The sequence below is a fragment of the Pinus tabuliformis genome, chromosome 5_1, assembly GCF_031772625.1.
Source record: "Pinus tabuliformis cultivar Carrire ecotype Pingquan chromosome 5_1, CPIR1, whole genome shotgun sequence".
Classification (NCBI taxonomy): Eukaryota; Viridiplantae; Streptophyta; class Pinopsida; order Pinales; family Pinaceae; genus Pinus; species Pinus tabuliformis.
The window spans coordinates 731,859,795-731,865,698 of record NC_142305.1 but is presented as its reverse complement, the minus strand read 5'-3'; positions in this window follow the sequence as shown (position 1 = coordinate 731,865,698).

The window sequence follows — 5,904 nt, the reverse complement described above, 5'->3', positions numbered from 1 at the left end:
TCTTTAATCTCACTTATGGTTTTCTGTTGAGAATTATTGTATGCCAAAATTTTCTTAGGCTTCTCTACAAAACATTATATACCCGATTCCTCCATAATCACTTTAGGCATGACATTATGCCCTAACCCACCATCAACTATACAATAATGATTGATCTTATTACACACTTCCATCGAGAAATGGAAAGGAGGTTCTTTAACAAAATTTTGAAAATTATTTACATTGAATATTTTTATCTTGACAATGGCTCTCAATGAAATTAATAGTAGCATACATTTACCCTTTAAGAAATTTGTTTACGTGTTATTGTTGTTCAGGAATTGCGGGCATATCAAGCAATGTGGCATCAACCTTAATGTTGGTCATCTACTTTAAAATATTAAAACAAGAATCAATCGAGGAGGAAAAGGTGGAATAATTTACATTAATATGTGATGAGGTGAGATTTGATGTTTGTGGGCTAGTAGCCTCCTTGGATGGACGATTATTGGCATTAGAAAATATGAAAGTGTTCGTGGTTTCAACCATCATGATTTCATTTTCATATTCCAAATATAATGTAGTAACCATATGATCAATTCATTTTCCAAATATTCTGTCTTTCACTTTCTTATTAACCTCACAAGTCTTTTCCTCGGGGTATTCTTCACAGAAGTTGCACCATGGTCATGACAGAAGGGCATTAGGATGGTGTGATGGGGGGATTCATAATATTGTAACCTTCTTTTAAAAATAATTTTATCTATTAATCATGTACTGGATGAGTTGTAGAATGAAAGAAAATTCAAATTGATTTTTCAATTCTTCAAGCAAAATACATGTGTGACGTAACGACTCTTCATATTCCAAGCATATTTGAAGAGTGGATAAGCCACATGCCAAGGAGTGGCATTCAAGCGTTCTTCAAACTGAAATTATTTGTATTTTCTAATTACATTTGTGGGGTTTGTTGTATATTGCACCAAAATAAATGAGGAGTAGAGACTGTCGATTTGAATAGAAGACGAGGTGGTTGATGAAGATGACATGGAAGAGGGAATGGACTGGGAGGGTGATTGTGTCCTAGATGTGATTCTTCAAGAAGGGGAAGCTATCCTAGAATAATAAACAAAGCCTTTATATAACTTAAGCCAAACTTGGGCAGCAAGAATTGATTTTCACTTTTGGGCTTCGTCCAAGGTTTTATATTCAAGGCTTAATCCATGAATCCTTCTAGAAACACAAGATTCATTGTTTATAAGCCATCTACAATTAGCATGATCTCTTAGATTCATTTCTGTGGCTTCTCTTCTCTCTTGCAATTTAATGTCTCGAGCTAGGAAAACCTAAGCTTCTTCTAATTTAGTAAGAATATGTGCATAGTCAAGGATGAAATTTAACAATTATTGTGAAACTCCTTTGATCATTTGATTGGATTGGAAGATCTTGTTGGTTAGGAGATTGAATATTCATATAGATGTAAATATGAATGAAGCAGGCATACGTAAATTAATAGTCCCCAAAATGGGTGTAAAAAGGATGTTGATGAGCAGAATTTTTAAGCTTTGTTGCTAACACCTTCGTATCTCTCAAGGCTGGTGAGATACTGGGACTAGACCCAAGGTTGTATTTCCACAATTTATATTACAATTATTCCTAGAATATTTTTTCAATGAAATAAAGGAAAATATATGTATATGGCATATTTGTACAACAAAATTTAATAAATAATGGTTATAAGAATATTTATTCTTCTTTTTTAGTATATGAAACACTGCTTTTCTATTTTTCTATTTAGAGAATATTTTATTTTTATTTTAAGAGAAAGACATGTTCCATGTTGAGCAAAGACAAAATCAGATTAATCTCAGGGAAATGAATTGTAATATATATATATATATATATATATATATATATATATATATATATATATATATATTTCATAGAAAATGTTATATTTAATTATTATATGTTAATACTATGAAAATATAAAAATATGTTTAATCTTATTTACTTTTCAATTATACAATATACTTATTTCTTAAAATACGTCCATCTTAAGAGAGTTCAAATCTTATGAGGTGCAAACCATTTAACTTACAATTCAAACAAACCTTTAGTGTATTTTAGAAAAAATGACCAAAAAAATATGCCTAAAAATAGGATAAAATGTGTCATGGGGGCGTAATACTCATAGATCCAAGATTTAAATCCCCCCGATTTATGATTGGAGGACAAGTCGTAGACCCAGAGGTATACTGCTAGTTAGGTCTCGATATGTGTCAGGGAGGCTTCTGGATTGGATTCATCTGGATTCTAGGATACAAAAAAAAGGGGCTAAAATATAAATTAGTGAGATTATTGGAAATGCTTTAACCATAAGAATATTTTTATTCAATTGCTATATATATATATATATATATATATATATATATATATATATATATATATATATACTTAACATGGGCACTAAAATATATATATATTTTATAAACTATATTGTTAAAAAAAATCTATTATTAATAAATTTTTAAATATATGTTAATAATATTGAACTTTGTATATTGGAAAATCTTTAATAACCATTATTATTATTGTTGTCGTCTTAAATGGAACATATTAATTTTATATTAAAAATCTAATTGAATTATACATCTCATTTTTATTATTTATAATTGAACTTTTTTATTTTCAATTATTTGTTATAAAATTATGTTAATCAATATAGATATTGAAATATTTTATAATATTTTATTTATGGTTGAGAGTAAGAGTAAAAGATTTTTACAACATACTAAATTATAATATCAATTCACTAAGAGTACAATAAATTCTTTAAAAGTAACTAAATATGTATATTCCTTATTATTTTTTATTATAATTGATTTCATATTTTTATTTAGAAAATATTTTATTTTTATTTTAACAAAAACATAGTGCAAATAAAATCCCACATCACTCTTATATATTAAATTGTAGAATTCTGGTTTTAACACATTAAAAAAATAAAATCCTTAAATTTTAAAATACATTTATATAATATCTAATAAAATGAATTATAATATTTACATATGTGAAAATTAGTCTTCTATTGTCCAGGATTCTTTTTTGACAGGTGATGTTATTCACGATGTGTAAGATTTGTTGCGTAGTCATCCCACTGCAGTCGGATTATGTGTGCCATGTTACTATATGACTTTCCATGTTTAACGTCAAATTCCATGACGCGCAACTTTAAAGGCAATGGCCCAAAGAGGATATTGTCTGAGGAATCAGACTCTTCCAAAAATGATTTCGACTCCCTCTGACAAAAGGATCTTAGTTGTAACCACATGTTTGTGCCACTTTCTCCATCAACAAAGCTAAAATATTGTTCGGTTGGTGGAAGTGGCACCTTTCATATGTTTTCGAATTATGTGGGGAGGATGTCCGGCCTTCGATATGTTTTATTATTATATGTCGAATCATTTATCAAAATAATTTATTATTCTGTAGTTATTTTTTCTGTTATAGTTACTTATTCATGTGGTTGAACAGAATTTATGAAGGTGTAGGTATTTATTCTTTTACACTTACTTATTCATGTTGAAAGTTTATATTAATAATAATGTTATTGTATTTTTTATTAGTTGATCAAAAGGTTGTTTGTTTGGGTAAATTTTCAAAATAATATCTTAGGTATTGAATGTACCAAATATATATCATTTTAGAATATATATTATTTTAGAATGTAGAATCATTATAGTGAATTTTTTAATACATATTATGAATGATTGAATTTTTTTTAATGAGTGAAATGTTATTTTTTTTTTGTTTTATAGTAGTAGATTATTGAGATATTTAAAAATAACTGGGTTGCACAAAGAATGCTCGTTTCTTTTCATTTCTACTCACCACATAATTTATCTCTCAATCTTATTCTCTTTTTTAATTTTCATGAACCAACTCACTTTCTAGTAAAACCCCACGTATGTCCATCTTCTCTCCTTTAAATGGCCCCTTCTTAGCTAGCTCTAGGTTGAAAGGACTCAAGAAACAATAACTAGCTATCTACTTAGTGATTTTGAAAGCCTTTCTACAAACTCTCCAAAAGAAAATAAACTCAAGAAACAAAAAACAAAAAGGCTGGGGTTATGGAATTCCATTTATGCTTGAAACTATCTTTTCATACTTTTCATTTTTCCATATGGCATCCTCTAGTTGGTCTTCATGTGATACCATTTTATATGACCACTTTGCATGCAATATGAACATTAATTTTGTCATCATGGCTTAGCTTATTCCTCCTCTTATGCAAAAATCAAAATGTATTATGCTCGATTCCACAAATCCCTTTCCTTTGTGCTTTTTAATTTGGATGTCGAATGTGGGGAAAGGCTATGCCATGTGAAGCTATGCAATGATGAAGTTATGTACTATTGAAACCAAGCAACGAGAAAGTGTGTTCACTAAAAAAAAAGTAATGTAAGTGCCCATCCATCACATTAACCAATTTACTTTTTCAAATATTTGTAGTTATGTATTTATAACTACAAAGTGTGTTGATTGACAGAAGGTAAGGCAAGTGCTCTAGCCACGGCATTAACTTAGCATTGTAAATCTATTTCTTTTCTAAATAATTTGAATATCTATTTATAAAAAGGCCTTTTGCTACACATTTTTCACCTATTTTGAAATGTCGTGTAAAGATTTTATACTTTGAAATACTTCACAACTATTTAAATCCAAAATTTTTCTAATAAAGTTTTCAATCATAGACAAAAGCTTCATTTTAATTATATATATATATATAAACAATGACATGGTACAAAAAATAAATAAAAAATATTAGGTTATCTCTATAGATTTATTGGATCCAACATTCATCATAATGCCACAAAATGACTTTCTCCTATTACATTGTTATTGAGTCAAGAGACTCATTCTACAACCCAGTACGATGTGTAACATTGTATAAAAAAAAATTAATCCCTTTCAAGTCATGTTAAATCTTTATTTAAAATAAATCTATATGGATCCATATCAAAATAATAGTTTTAATATTTTTAACTTTTAATCCCCCTTCATTTCTATAAAGTCAAACTCTCAAATCAACCCAATATAATGACTTGACATGGTTCTATTACAAATATATCTACTCCTTTTACATCATTCTACAACCTAGTACGATGTGTAACATTGTATAAAAAAATTTAATCTCTTTCAAGTCATGTTAAACCTTTATTTAAAATAAATCTATATGGATCCATATCAAAATAATATTTTTATAATATTTTTAACTTTTAATCGCCCTTCATTTCTATAAAATCAAACTCTCAAATCAACCCAATATAATGACTTGACATGGGTCTGCTACAAAAATATCTACTCCTTTTACATCATTCTACAACCTAGTACAATGTGTAACATTGTATAAAAAAATTGAATCCCTTTCAAATAATGTTAAATCTTTATTTAAAATAAATCTATATAAATCCATATCAAAATAATATTTTTGACTTTTAATCGCCCTTCATTTCTATAAAATCAAACTCTCGAATCAACCCAATATAACGACTTGACAGGGGTCTGTTACAAAAATATCTACTCCTTTTACATCAGCAAAGTCATCCATCACAAATATGAAATGTAAGGAAAGCGCGTGTCTAATGAATGGAGGGCAGAGATTGTATTATCGGAGACGTACCATCCTCATTTGGAAGCCAACGAGAACCGATCTGATATGCCAATGCCGCTTTGTCTTTTTATCTCGGTTCCAAACAAATGTGACACGTGATACTCACTAGAGATAATTATGTCTCATCCAAACCACTGGCCGGTACGGTTGTCTAATTATTTCACACTACCACCCAAATATTTCACACTATCGGATTTGGCAGCTTTGGACACGATTCTTCCGGCAAAAAGTTGCCAGCCGGTCTTCAT